We start from the raw sequence: 16,018 nt of genomic DNA, 5'->3' as shown, positions 1-16,018 counted from the left end.
TTAGTATATATCAATGTAGATTAGTTGAATGTTAGTTTATATATGTATGTTGTTAGGTGAAAATATTCCCAATGCAATGGGTTGTATCTTAGACTTAGTTTAATTGTGTCGTATATTCTTTAATGTAGGCTAAGCATGAAAACTATCCACTATTAGTTAAGTTCTTTCCCTTCTAATAAATGGTCTCATATAACTGGTAAACCATACTCTAGAACAAAGAACACAAAGCTTGCAGTCTCAACCTCATGAAGGTCGAGCCCGGGTCAAAACAGACCAAGCAGGCCCGCATCGAACAAACAGTGGCCCAGGTCTGGCCCTTCCCGCATGAGCTGGATTTGGGCCCGTAATGTTCAATCAGCTGTCCGTATGCGTAGTCACGTTTTCTGTATTCTGTAAAAGCATTTTGAATCCTGCTATAAATAAATCTGCAAGCATGTAATTAACTAGGACTATTTCTGTTTTCAATTAGTAGAGACAAACGCGACATAGAAAATATAGTCATTGTAGGTTTATCCTTTAAAAATAAAAATGAGACGAGCCTCGCCAAATAAAACGTATAGATTGCGGGGCCCTCACAAAATGTATGGTTTAATTAGAATTCGGAAGGACCGTTTAGCGAATTTCACGGTCTTCCCCAAAATAATAACGCGATAGTCTCTTTAGGCGCGTGTTTAATATTTTACTTTCTTAAGCCTGGGTGTGCATTTCATGCGACCCGAATCCAAATCCCAAAACATCAAATAAAACGTGTTCCGGATTGTGGGTGCATTTCATGTGACGCAGTCCAAAGACGTGTTTTAAGCGATGTTCACATTTCTTTTAAAAACAATAATAATAAAGCGGTTAAAAGATAAAATTTGCACATAAGTTCATATTTGTATAAAATCAGATAATCAAGCCGAATATAACAGTTGAGCGACCGTGCTAGAACCACGGAACTCGGGAATGCCTAACACCTTCTCCCGGGTTAACAGAATTCCTTATCCGGATTTCTGGTACGCAAACTGTAATATGGAGTCATTCTTTTCCTCGATTCGGGATTAAAATTGGTGACTTGGGACACCCTAAATCTCCCAAGTGGCGACTCTGAAATAAATAAACCAATCCTGTTTCGATTGTCCTTTAATTGGAAAAAACTCCCTTGTACCCTCTCGGGTACGTAAAAAGGAGGTGTAACAGTTCTATATTGGACTGTCATGCTAAGACAGTGACGTTGGCTTTGCCGGATGTACCACAGATTGAATGGTTCGACTGATTTTGTCCCTAGTAGGGTGATTTCATTTTTGAAGGACCCACAGATGGTTGGGAAAGGTTAACTCTCATACTTAGTTTTTATGAGGGATGTCAGTGCACATACTCCTAGTATAGTTTCAGTCCCGGTAGTGATGGACTTTCCGGATGTGTTTCCTGCAGACCTGTCAGGCATGCCCCCGGAAAGGAATATTGATTTTGGTATTGATTTGGTGTTGGGCACTCAGCCCATTTCTATTTTACCATATCGTATGGCACCGATGGAGTTGAAGGAGTTGAAGGAACAACTTCAGGAACTCCTTGATAAGGGGTTTATTTGGCCTAGTCTGTTGCCATAGAGTGCGCCTGTTCTATTTATGAAGAAAAAGGATGGCACGATGAGGATGTGCATTGATTACAGGCAGTTGAACAAAGTCACAATCAAGAACAAGTATCCTTTGCCTTGTATTGTTGATTTATTTGACCAACTTCAGGGAGCGAAAGTGTTCTCCAAGATTAATCTCCAATCAGGGTATCACCAATTGAAGATTAGAGACTTAGATATTCTTAAGACGACTTTCATTATGAGTTCCTTGTGATATCTTTTGGGCTGACCAATGCCCCAGCAACGTTCATGCATTTGATGAATAGCATGTTTCAGCCTTATCTCGACATGTTCGTTATCGTATTCATTGATGATATTCTGGTATACTCGCATAATCAGGTGGAGCACGCGGAGCATTTAAGAGTTGTGTTGCAGAGATTGAGGGAGGAGAAGCTTTGAGCAAAGTTCTCCAAGTGTGAGTTTTGGCTCAGTTCAGTGGCTTTCCTAGGACATGTGGTGTCCAGTGAGGGTATTCAGGTTGATCCGAAGAAGATAGAGGCAGTTTAGAGCTGGCCCAGACCATCCTCAGCCACAGAGATTCACAGTTTTCTTGGTTTGGCAGGTTATTACCGTCGGTTCGTTCAAGGATTTTCATCTATTACATCACCCTTGACCAAATTGACTCAAAAAGGTGCTTCGTTCAGGTGGTCGGATGAGTGTGAGGCGAGCTTTCAGAAGCTCAAGACTACATTGACCACAACTCCAGTATTGGTTTTGCCATCAGCTTCAGGTTCATATACAGTGTATTGTCATTCTTCGAGAGTTGGTATTGGGTATGTGTTGATGTAGGGGGTAGAGTGATTGCTTATGCTTCTCGTCAGTTGAAGCCCCTTGAAAAGAACTACCTTGTTCATGATCTAGAGTTGGCTGCCATTGTTCACGTGTTGAGGATTTGGAGGCATTATTTGTATGGTGTGTCTTGTGAGGTGTTTACTGATCATCGTAGCCTCCAACACTTATTTAAATTGAAGGATCTCAATTTGAGGCAGCGGAGATGGTTGGAGCTACTAAACGATTATGGTATCACTATCTTGTATGATTCGGGAAAGGCTAATGTAGTGGTTGATGCCTTGAGTAGGAAGGCGATGAGTATGGGCAGTTTGACATATATTCATGTTGGGGAGAGACCTCTTGTAGTTGATGTTCAGGCCTTGGCCAATAGGTTCATGAGGTTGGATATTTCGTAGCCCAGTCGGGTCTTAGCTTGTGTGGTTTCTCGATCTTCCTTGTTTGATCACATCAGAGAGCGCCAGTATTATAATCCTCATTTGCTTGTCCTCAAGGACAGGGTTCAGCACGACGATGCTAGAGATGTGACTATTGGTAATGATATGGTATTGAGGATGCATGACCGGATATGTGTGCCCAATGTAGATGGGCTTCGGGAGTTGATTCTAGAGGAGGCTCATAGCTCGCGGTATTCCATCCATCCGGGTGCCGTGAAGATGTATTAGGATTTGAGACAACATTATTGGTGGAGAAGAATGAAGAAGGATATTGTGGGATTTGTAGCTCGGCGTCTCAATTGTTAGTAGGTGAAATATGAGCTTCAGAGACCGGGTGGCTTGCTTCAGCAGATAGATATTCTAGAGTGGAAGCGGGAGTGGATCACCATGGATTTTGTAGTTGGGCTCCCACAGACTTTGTAGAAGTTTGATGCTATTTGGGTGATTGTGGATTAGTTGACCAAGTCCGTGCACTTCATTCCTGTGTGAACTACCTATTGTTCAGAGTGGTTAGCGGAGATTTACATCGGAGAGATTGTTCGCCTGCATGGGGTTCTAGTTTCAATCATTTCAGATAGGGATACTCAGTTTACTTCACAGTTTTGGAGGATCGCGCAGCGAGAGTTGGGTGCTCATGTGGATTTGAGCATAGATTTTCACCCTCAGACGGACGGGCAGTCCGAGTGCACTATTCAAATATTGGAGGACATGTTGCGTGCTTGTGTAATTGATTTTAGAGGGTCATGGGATCAGTTTCTACCGCTCGCGGAGTTTGCATACAACAATGGTTATCAGTCGAGTATTCAGATGGATCTATATGAGGCTTTATATGGGAGACAGTATAGATCTCCAGTTGGTTGGTTTGAGCTAGGCGAGGCTAGGATTTTGGAGACAGACTTAGTATTGGATGCTTTAGACAAGGTAAGAGTGATTCAGGAGCAGCTTCGTACAGCGCAGTCGAGACAGAAGATTTATGCTGACAAGAAGGTCTGTGATGTGTCTTACATGGTTGGGGAGAATGTTCTACTAAAGGTTTCACCCGTGAAGGGTGTTATGAGATTTGGGAAGAAGGGTAAATTGAGTCCTCAGTTCATTGGTCCTTTTGAGGTGCTTCAGAGGATTGGGGAGGTGGCTTATGAGCTTGCTTTGCCACCCAGCTTGTCGAGTGTGCATCTGGTATTTCATGTTTCTATGTTTCGGAAGTATATTGGTGATCTGTCTCATGTTTTGGATTTCAGCACGGTTCAGTTAGAAGGTGATTTGACTTATGATGTGGAGCCAATAGTTGTTTTGGAGCGTCATATTTGAAACTTGAGATCAAAGTATATAGCTTCAGTGAAAGTGCAGTGAAGAGGTCGGCCAGTAGAGGAGGCCACCTAGGAGACCAAGCAGGAGATACAGAGCAGATATCCTCACCTATTTGAGGCTTCAGGTATGTTTCTTGACTCGTTCGAGAACAAACATTTATTTAAGAGGGGGAGGATGTAATGACCTGGCCGATCGTTTCATGGGTTACCACTCCATTTTCACCATTTATGATTCTTTATGTGTTGTTCAATTGTATTATGTGGTATCGGGTTGTTTGGTTAGGGTTCAGAGTGGTTGTGTAGAGGAATGAGACACTTAGTCTCTTTTGAGTAAGCTTAAGTTGGAAAAGTTAACTGGATGTTGACTTATGGGAAGAAGGTCTCAAATGTGAATTCTGATGGTTCGGATAGCTTCGTCAGGTGTTTTGGGACTTAGAAGCGTGAACGGAATGTATTTTGGAGGTCCGTGGTAGATTTAGGCTTGAACTGGTGAAATTGGAATTTTGACGTTTTCCGGTTGGTAGTGGAAATTTTGAGATCAGGGTTGGAAATGAATTCCCGAAAATTGAGTAGGTTTGTTATGTCATTTTTGATGTGTGTGAAAAATTTCAAATAATTCGGGGGAGGTTTGATAGACCTTTTGATGATATGTGACTTGTTCGTATTTTTGGATGAGGTTCTGGGGGCCTCGGGATGATTTCGGATGGTTATCGGAAAGTTTGGAAGTTGGAGAATGCAGCTGAAGCTACTAGTTCTGTCATAACCGCATATGCGGTTAGGGGACCGCAGGTGCAAAGACCGCAGAAGCGAGGAAGGTTGCAGATGCGGTTGGGCAGCGCAGAAGCGGGAGTTGAGGCACACCTGCGAGCCCACAGGTGCGATAGATTGACCGCAGGTGCGGACGAGGGGTTTTAAGTGAAAATCCGCAGATGCAGAGATTTTTCCGTAAGTGCGGACCACATATGCAATAATTTGTGCGCATGTGCAAAAATGCCTGGGCAGAAACTATATAAACCCGCTTTTGTGAATTTCAGCTTTGTTCCACCATTTTTGAGACGGGTTGAGAGCTTTTTGAGAGGATTTGAAGAGGAATTCAAGGGATAAAGCTTGGAGGTATGATTTTTGAACCCAATACTTCATTCTATGGCATTATCTTACTGATTATGCTTGAAATTATTGGAATTTAAGGGTTTAAAATTGGAGAACTAGGGCTTAGTATTGGAGAGTTTCCGTTGGGGATTTGAGGGGCCATTTAGGGTCCGATTTTGATGTTCTTGGTATGTATCGACTCGTGGGAGGATAAAGATTCTATTGATGTGATTTTTATCGGATTCTAAGATGTGGGCCCGGGGGTCGGGTTTGTCCAATTTTGGAATTTATGGTGTAATTTGATTATTTTCGCGTGGGCTTTGTTCCCTTAGCTTATATTGATGTTATGATTCTGATTTTGGATTTATTCAAGGTGAGTTGAGGCCGAGTCGAGAGGCAAGGGCATCGCGGAGTAGGATTTTATCTGGTTTGAGGTAAGGAAGGATTGTAAATCTAGACTTGAGGGTATGAAACCCCGGAAGTTTGTACTGTTTTGATAAATGAGGTGACGGGCATGTAGGCATGCACCTGTAGGGATTGTGATTTGGGACGTCCCGTGGCAACTGTAAAGTTACATATTTTGATAAACTTTATATGATATCCATGTGTTTTAGAAATGAATCTGTTAACTTGGGCGGAATGCCATGTTCTGGGCCTTGTACCGAACTATTTGGACCATTAGGGGTGTTTTACTACTTTTCTCACACTGTTTTGATTTGAAAGCATATCCTCAGTCATGATTTTACCTGTTTATTATTGATTCAGTTTCATTACTCTTCTTTCAAATATAAGAAAACTGTTTAAGCTGAGTTCCCTAATTTTCACTGAAATGATCGAGTGGCTGTGAGGTTAATGACTGAGAGAGTGGTCGAGGACCCGATGGTGAGTATTATATATATATTTATGGATCGGGCTATGAGCCGCAGTGATATTTATATATGTATATGGATCGGGCTGCATGCTGCAACGATATTTATATATATATGGATCGGGTTACATGCCACAGCGATATGTTGGATCGGGCTGCGCGCCACAGCGATATAGCGCTTGGGATGTAGGAGCCCCTCCGGAGTCTGTACACTCCTAGTGAGCATAGTCGACTATACATTATGGATCGGGTTATGCGCCGCATCGGTTATTATTATGAGATATCTATTGAGTGGGAGTGTTGGGTGTGAGCATTGACTGACGAGAGTCGAGTCACGAGTGACTGAGAGGCTTGCCCGAGGGGTTATACTTATGAGTGATACTTTGCCCGAGGGGCTTGTTTATGAGATGCTATGTTTTCACTGTTCTTTCATACTGAGCCTTTATTGAAAAATGTTGAATAAATGCTTTAAAGGATTTTCATTGAAACTGGAGTTTTTACGAGACATTTGGTTATCGAACTGCAGATTTTGACTTCGATATTTCTTTTGAGATTCTTAATAAAGTATGCATATGATTTTAAATGCTCGTCACTGCACTCAAACTTTATTTAATTTGGTTACTTACTAAGTTGGCGTATTCACGTTACTCCCTGCACCTTGTGTGTAGATCCAGGTAGTAGAGAATCAGAGTGAGAGCTTTCAGCAGCTTCTGTGTATTTTCGGAATTAGCAAGGTAGTTGCACGGTGTTCACAGCCCTGCCTTTCTCCTTCCTATCCTAGTACTTTATATTTCAGACTTGTTTTGTATTAAGCAGACAATGTTGAGTTGTACTTAGTGGCTCATGACTAGTGACACAAGATTCGCACTATGTTGATGTATTTACGTACTTGTTTCCACATATTTTTATATAGATTATAAATGAGAGATTTGAGACTTATCTGATTAGAAAAATGAATTTATAAAAGAACTCGTATTGTAAATGTTGAATCGGCTTGCCTAGTAATGTGATAGGTGCCATCACGACCAGGGTGGTTTGGGGTCGTGACATAAAGTCATACAGTTAGTTAAACAATGTAGTAAATACCTAAATGTAAAACCTTAAGTTCAGACAAAAAACTCACTTCATCCAAGATTTGACAACATTGGTGGTAACTAAAAAAATTGACTTGGTGGTCATTTTGCCTGTTAGTCTACTTTTTTATATATTTTTGCATTGAATTTTGTGATTCTATTATGATGCTCTTAATTTGCTAATTGAATTTAAAAAGAATAAGCAAAATATCTATATGTAGTAGACATGGAGTATATATTAACACCACAACCTACAATTTCTCTTTCAAATCATTGTGTTGTCATATTTCACTAGATACACATAAACTTGAGTTGTTCTGGTTACTTCCTATAATTATTCTATGCCATATGAACATAATGCTAAGAAAGTGAAGATGCACAAATGATACATTGGCAATACGTCTAGCATACCAGCCCGAGGGCGTAGTTCAAGTGGCAAATATTGAGGAATTGTAGCTTATCCCACAAGTTTGAGTCTTGTGCCATGCGAACTAAGTGCGGTATTTAAATTTCATGAGTATAGAAGGTTGCAGTTGGTCCCAAGGATTCGCCAATATCTAGGTCATCAAAAAGGAAAAAATACATTTCATGTACCATCCAGTCTTGTTTATTTATTTTATTATTATACTGTTGTGAGATCTTTCAATTATAAAATTCTTCTTTTAACTTGGTTATAACACACCATAAGCATATGTCCTCATACCTTGAGACTTGAGTCAACAAAACCTAAAGTTCTATTATCTACTTAATTCGCCTCCCTATGATTATAAGTAGAACAAATGAGCTTGAATTTTAGTTGCTTATGCTCTAGTGAAATGAATATGAAGAGGTTGTTCGGCAGATGAACTTTATTTAAGTAGTTTTCTTCAAGTTCAGGACATATCTACATTGATAATTTTAGCAAAGATTATTATGCATTGTCAAACTACTCTCCTAAAGGATAGAAAAAGAACTAGATATTATGCATCCTTGTTAGAAGAAACGGAAAATTCATATCAATAGTTAGATTTTGCTAATTTTATAATATCCAAGAACATATTTTATCCTCATATATGAACTCCAAATGCAAGGAAGTTAATAGATAAAGTATTATATTCTAACCCGGAATCTGAATGTAAAAATTTACATATAACAACAGTCAAACATACAATAAAAAGGGGCAAACTTACATGTCTTTCTCCATCTTGGTCCATCTTTAGCCACAATATTCCTGCAAAAGGAAGAAAGAGTTCAAAGCTAAATTCTTTCTATAACATAATTCTGATTTTATTAAGTTTTGTTAGCTCAATATGTGGAAAACTGTAATGTCAGCTTCAATCCACTTTAGAACCTTAGCCGCCTCTAAGAATTTTCCCCTGAGAAAAAAGATGTTAAAACACATTAGGAGGTATTATCAATTTATTATACTTTGACATGTATGAACTTACATATTGACAGAACATAATTGAAACCGTTTTTCCAATTACTTGAAACATAAGAAATTCCTAGGAATCTTAAAGCGGATGAATACAATTCAGAATTTAAGTCAAACATTCAAAAATAATTTTTCCACTTATCAAATAATTCATAAATAGAAAAACACATAAAGTGCTCTGTGTATCAGGCTAGACCTACGAAAGTTTTACAGTCACAAAATATTGTGATAACAAATGAATATATTATGCACCAAAATTGAGATAGAAAATACACCAAAAGGAAATTGCAGAAGCAAACTCACAAAACCCAGGAAAAAAGTCAAAGAAGACATACAAAATATGTTGATAGACGCAAATCAAATACTCAAAAAAACTTCAGCAGAAGCAAAGAGAACAAAACAATAGAAATGGACCCAAGAGAGATATCAAGATAGCAATGTAAATGTAATATATTGTCTCTATTGGATTAAAAGACACGTGGAATCATCATGCTTTAGAAGCAAATGGAAGAGACAAGTACTCTTTTCAGTACAAAAGTGCATTGGTAAGTATGTAAAGTCTATACTATATGTCCTAAAACAGCCAGGTCGAAACCTTAACTTTTCTATTTGATAGAAAAATAAGAAAAGAGATAATATTATCAAGTTATTAAAGTCCAATTATCTCAGAATGTATCAAATGTATCAAATATACTCTACCCTATCCCCCTTCCCCGAATAAAAACAAGCATTATCCCTAATGCTTAGCAAAATAAGAGTAAAAGAGTGAAGAAAACTCTCTATAGCTCCTTGGACATTATTGTGTCCCCAACAATATCATCGCCCTATGGCTCAGCCAAATGAATCTCATCATCATCGACTCTAGGTGTGGCTGGTTTGGCGAACATTTGACGCGCTGCCTCAGCAGTGTCGGCAGTAAGGTCTGGCACTTCAGATTGGTCAGCTGGTGCTACCGATACAAATGGGGCTGCAGGATCTGGAGCCGACTAGTTCGGGTCAAGTAACATGTCAAATGGAAGATCTCCGGCTGGAGCAATTCTGTTCACTTCTCTTCGGAGCTTGTCCACTGACTTCTTGCTATCCATGGATTTTCTCATCTTCTTTACTTCCTTTCCTAGATCTTCGATCACTGACCCGTCATGTACCAATGTAGCCATAATTGTGTTCTAGTTCTCTAGGAGCTTCTTCAATGTCTCTTCAACGGCCGGGGGAAACTGAGGTGCCTGAGTAGTAGATTGTGCTACAACAATATTGGATAAGTCAGACATCGTTGTAGTAGTTGTATGCATCTATTTGTTAAGACTCTCCAATGTCTCGAAGACTCGCAGTACAGAAAGTGAGACTGTAGGCATTGGGCCTGGCTTCAAAGCCGAGGTGAAAGTTGTGGCAAGAACTGCATTAGGGGCTGTAGATAATGGCAGGGGCATAACTGAGGTACTAAAGAAAGGCTCGGCCGAAGTGGATAGAATATCAACTGTCTCAGTAACTACCACAACTAGCTCATTAGACTTTCCTGTGGTGGTAGAAGGCTGACCTTTCCTTTTCGGGTTGTTCGCATCCCTCAGTGAGTACCAAGAGAAAGGCTTCTTCAGCCTCCCATTTGTATCATAATCCCTCGGCTCTACCCATGCATTAGTGAGATATTCTATAATAGTGTTGGAATACATGTAGGACAAGTCAACTAGTCAAGCAATCATTAAGATGTTGGCTAACATCACGACACCCACATTGATAGGGTACCCAACCATAATAGAAGCAAGCAGAATTGCCCCGATGGACCAGAAGGTGAGTAATTGCCCCGATGGACCAGAAGGTGAGTCTCATTCTGGCTCGAGTCCAGTCTGCTGTAGACAAAGGTTTGCCAACCCTTCGCCTCGAAACTCAAAGTGTTCTGGTGAATAGGAACACCAGTGGCAATCCATGGTGGTGGTGGCCCTAGTGTATCTAAAATCTCCGCTCTTCAAGGTCATGCTGCGTCTCCCAGTGTATACTTCTCCAAATATTCCTTCGGCTTAACATCTTCGAAGCCCAAGTATGTGTTGAGTGTATGCTTATCAAATCTCACTTTGAGGTTGCACACTTTGGTTACCTTTGTCCTCTTTTTCATATGAGCCACATTTGCGTAGAATTCACGGACAAGATACTCTTTGGCATCCACTACACTGTGAGTGAACCACATCCACCCCTTGCATTTACTGAACTGTCTCAACACTGCTGGGTTGTACCTCTCCAAATCTTTCAGCAGAAACTGTCGCTTAAGGGTTAGCGACCTTTCTGGACACCATGTATGGAAGCTAGTGAAAGCTTCCAGGTTGACGAATTGGTCCTCCCACTTTGTTTCAAATGTATTTGTCAAAGATATTTCATCTTTTCTTTGTACAAGGACAAACTTGCATAAGCATGGTACCAGAATTCATCCAATTCATTCAAATGTGCAAACCTCAAGTTAGTGCCTGCATCCCAATAAAGATTCAACTTCTTTAGAGCCCACATGGCCTTGTGCTCTAGTTCCATCGGAAGATGACAAGCTTTTTCAAACACTCACCAGTATGGCGATATTCCGATAGGTGTTTTGTAATTTGTTCGGTAAGACCATAATGCATCATCAAGCTTCTTGGACCAATCTGTCCGATTAACATTTACCTTTTTGGATAAAATACTCTTTATCTCCCGGTTGGAGACTTCGACTTGACTGCTAGCTTGTGGATGATAGAGAGTCATGACTTTATGAGTAACACCATACTTGCTAAGTAAAGTGTCAAAAGCCTTATTGCAAAACTGTGAGCCTCACATTGCTTATAATAGCCTACGGAGTACCAAACCTTGTGAAAATATTCTTCTTCAAGAACGTCACCACACTTTTTGACACATAATCCACCGCGACCAAGATGTAGGTTTTTAGATAAGAACTCAAAATGGACCAATGAAGTCAATACCCCACACATCAATAATATTAATCTCCAAAATGATAGTGAGCGGCATTTCATTTTTCTTTGAGATTCCACCGGCCCTTTGACATTCATTACATCTTTGTAAAGAAGGGGCCAATAGAAACCACAACTAAGCACTTTGGTTTTCGTTGTCGCTCTACCATGATGACCACCATATGGTGAAGAATGACAAGCCCCAAGAATTTTAACTTGTTCTTCTTCCAGTACACATCTTCTAATCACCCCATCTGTACAAATCTGGAATAGGTATGGCTCATCCCAATAGTAATCTTGACAATCTTGTTTGAGCTTCTTCATTTGGTTTGAAGAGAACTCATCCGGAATGATTCCACACACAAGAAAATTTCTAAATTCATAAACAATGGCACCTATTTCATTGAAATAACCAATGATTGCTCATCGGGGAAGGAGTAATTGATTTCAAGGCCATCATGCGGCCTCCCCCCCTCCAAATGAGACAAGTGGTCCGCCACTTGGTTTTTACAACCTTTTCTATCTTAGATGTCAATATCAAACTTTTGCAACAAAATCCCCCATTTCATCAACCGAGCTTTGGAGTCGTTCTTTCTCATAAGATACCGAAGCGCCGCATGATCCGTGTGGACAATGACTTTTGCACCCATCAAGTATGGGCAACACTTCTCAATTGCATACACAATGGCAAAGATCTCTTTCTTTATAACGGTATAGTTGATGTTACACCCCATATTTTCGTACGTGAAAGTACGCCATAAATAAATTGATGAAAGCTCATAAATGAGATGTTATATCCTGTATTTTTGTACGTTAAAGTATTGTTGTAAGTTAATTGATGTAAGCTCGGGAATGAGATTATTTTGGGATTATAAGTATTATGCTATTTCAAACAAGGCATAGGTAAATCCGTGAAGGTGAGAGGGTAAGCAAATAAAAAAAAGACGAGTTTCGTTGAAGTTTGACATTTTGAGATAAAATGCGGTTCAAGCTATAATACCCCGTCTTTATGGACTAGTGTCATACAAGGTACCACATGACCATGATAGTAAGATGTATAAGGTGTATTAAAAGTGAGTAGTATATTAAGTAATTTGAGATAATTCTTAATTATGTGGATAATTGGGTAATTATTAATTTAATGGGAGATTAGCAAGATAATTAAGAATGGGTGGATAAGCCTAAAAGGCTCTCTAACATAGCAACACCCCTTATCCCCATTTATGACTCTTAAAACCATTGTTAATAAGATGGAAAGATTAAGGGATAAGTGGCTAAGCCACCACATGAAGTGGGGCCCACAACCATTAAATATAAGGCCTCTATACTTTAGCATATATCAAATGCTAAAGTATGATCTTCAAGAATTCAAGAACATAAGTTTTCATGATCTTCAAGAATTCAAGATCGTAAGCTTTCATGATATTCATGAATTCAAGAACGTAAGCTTTCAGGATCTTCAAGAATTCAATTGCGTGAGATTTCATGGATCTTCAAAAATTCAAAAACATGAGATTTCATAGCATCTTAAGAAACATGAGATTTTACAATTATAAGGAAGTACGCTGCAATATTTCTCAAGAATATCATACGAATTTTTCCCTACTCCAATCTTGTTGTCACGTGTTTTGTCGCAATTAACGTATGTTAGAAGGATTATCAAGAGAATCGACTCAGGTACGTTAAGGCTATCCCTTCTTCTTTTTTGCATGATCTATACGACACAAACGAAACGAGCAAAATGCACAACTTCCATAAATGACTCTATTCATAGAAGTATTAGAGGTGCCTATGTTCTTGAATTCTCATATGTCTTATTATTTTATCATTTATTCATGGGTCTCAAAAAATACGTAAGTTGATAAAGTTTATTTCATGATATTAATCAGAGGTATAATGGTCTTATGACGTTCCAAGAGATTTTATTGACATACTTCTCATGCATTGCATTCATTTATACATATACATTGACCCATGATCAAACGACATTATATACGCGTATATATATATATATATATATATATATATATATATATATATAGGATATGGGAAAAGGTTACGGCGTTATATATGCAGCACCACCTGATCAACTAGTATACGTTGATGATTTTGCCCATAGTAGCCGAGATGATATGATGGGATGCCCTCATAGGCTTGATGATGTTATGTACACCTATACCTATGCATGACATGACATTTATACGCATGTGCATGGAATTATAAATGTTTCAAAATCTACAAAGTTATTTAGATTTACATGCGGAATTCTTTATTATATGTTTCATTTATGTCTCTTATGTATTGATCTTTTGCCTAGGGACGCTATGTTTTATGCCCGTAGGTCCCGATAGACAGGTCGAGAGTCCTCCAAGTAGGCTATCAGCTCAGCGGAAGATGTTGGTGTGCTCCATTTGCTCCAGAGTTTCTTGTTTGATCAGTATGATTTAGACGTGTATTGTTTGGTATGGCGGGGCCGTGTCCCAACCTTTATGATAAGCATGTACTTTTAGAGACTTGTAGATAGATGTCATATATACAGATACTTGTATGGCCTTGTCGGCCTATATTTTAAGTATATAATGGATCACATTGGCATTATAGGCCCGTATGTCACAAGTATGAGTTTCTATATCAAATTAGGTCATTCAATGTCCGGTATTCCCTCATGTTTACTCTGGTTATCTCATGACGCCTCTTCTGGCCCACTTACGTATGATGATGTAATAAGAAAGATATATTACGTTGGTACTCGGTTGTGTAAGGTACTGGTGCCCGTAGAGGCCCATTGGCTTGGGTCATGACATAAGTGGTATTAGAGAAACTATGTCCTAGGGAGTCTACAAGCCGTATCTAGTAGAGTCTTGTTTATGGGTGTGTCGTGAACCACACTTATAAGTAGGAGGCTACAAGGCATTTAGGACTATCACTCTTTCTTCTTACTCTAGATCGTGTTATAGAGCTCACCTATAAGAATTCAAACTCCTAACTTCTAATCGTAATGAGACGATACCTACATCCAGAAAGACAAGTTGTAAGAGATTGAATGTGGCTATGGAAGAGTCGAGTTACGGGAACATGATTTTTCATGATGCTTATGATGAGTAAATGTTAGGTCTTTAGTAGATTATGTGTGTACTAAGACATGTAAGCCTCTTGTTAAGGAGCCTTAAGGTAAAAATATCTATCCACCACTATCGTGAAAGGCAATGAGAGATTCAGAAGATAGATACAAGTTTGGACAAGTAAAGAAAGGTACGAGCCACCCAGTTAATGAAGATTATCAGCATTTACAATTCAGGCAGATTAATATAAGCCTTTTGAGTTACCTTCAACAATAACAGAGGTATATACAATTGATAACACTCATTTCAGTTATGCCCTATGGGGGCTGACATGTATAGTTTAAAAGAAGACGAGATATCAGGATCCGACTGGGGTTAGAGTAACCCAAAATAGTGAAAGGATTATTTGTGTTAGTTGGCATTTTTCAAGGATATTGCAAATTTGGTAACAGGTCTCCTTATGAGATATCTAGATGGTGCACTCTAAAATAGTACAGCTAGATATGAGCACTACAAAGATAGGCACTGGAAGCCTGGAAGGGATAAATATTATCTTAGTGTTGCTCCCGTCCCTAGTAGAGAGAGAATGTTTGGCAACCTGAAGGGCCAGTGGATGGAGCAAGTGGAGCTAAAGGCAAAAGAATGTCTTGTTGAAGTTTTCAGAATAAAGTGATAGACACAAATGTTAGAAGGGAAATACAAAGAGAGTAAATGAAGCATTATGAGTAAGACGTGATACATGGATGACAACGGTAGATAAAAAATATAATAGTATTACGGAGTCTATAGTCAAGTGAGGGAAAGGACGAGAGGTGACAAGCCTTGAACAACAAAAGAGTATAAGACATAAAGTCATATCCTCATTTCAAGAAAATAAGTTCGTTACTCCAATGCAACTACCAAAAAGAAAAGTTAAACCCCAGAATAATAGAAATAAGTATGGATTGGTGAACAAGATAAACGAAAAATGAATTAGGGACTCAGTGATTTGATAATAGTCGACATCATGAGAATTCAGAGATTGCGTTCCGGTGATAGTAGAATGGACGACAAAAGAATAACCTTTAAAAGTCATTCAGGAAGATGCTTTCCTAAAGCAAGAAAGGTAAACAAAGTTAAGCTTAAGGGATTATATGTGCCAGTTACACCCTCGCGATTAAGGAAATTTGTTATCCTTGGTCCAAAATAATTAACGCAAGGCGAGTAAGGGTCATCGATGATGTGAAAAGATGCCAAAGACAAAGAGGTAAAACATCTATAGGTAGATAATTCTAAATATTATTACTCCCCTAAAGGGGGAATATGGAGTGATGTGACATTAAGTTAGAATTAAGTGGTTCTAGTAACTATGGAATGGTAAGGGAAGAATGTGATTAAAAATGAGGAAGGAATGAGATTGCACTTATTTGAATCCTACAGATATGCTACGATTCCACAACA

General features: G+C 39.2%; 1 pseudogene; it reads right to left on the bottom strand.

Annotated features, from left to right (window-relative positions):
- LOC138872965 (probable cytochrome c biosynthesis protein) overlaps positions 1-9,749 on the bottom strand; it is a 49,051-nt pseudogene extending 39,302 nt beyond the window's left edge.
- Between the last annotated feature and the right edge of the window lie 6,269 nt (positions 9,750-16,018).

The sequence above is a fragment of the Nicotiana sylvestris genome, chromosome 7 (assembly GCF_000393655.2).
Source record: "Nicotiana sylvestris chromosome 7, ASM39365v2, whole genome shotgun sequence".
Taxonomy (NCBI): Eukaryota; Viridiplantae; Streptophyta; class Magnoliopsida; order Solanales; family Solanaceae; genus Nicotiana; species Nicotiana sylvestris.
Note: the sequence above shows the minus strand (reverse complement) of the source record. Positions and strands in the feature narration are given on the sequence as shown.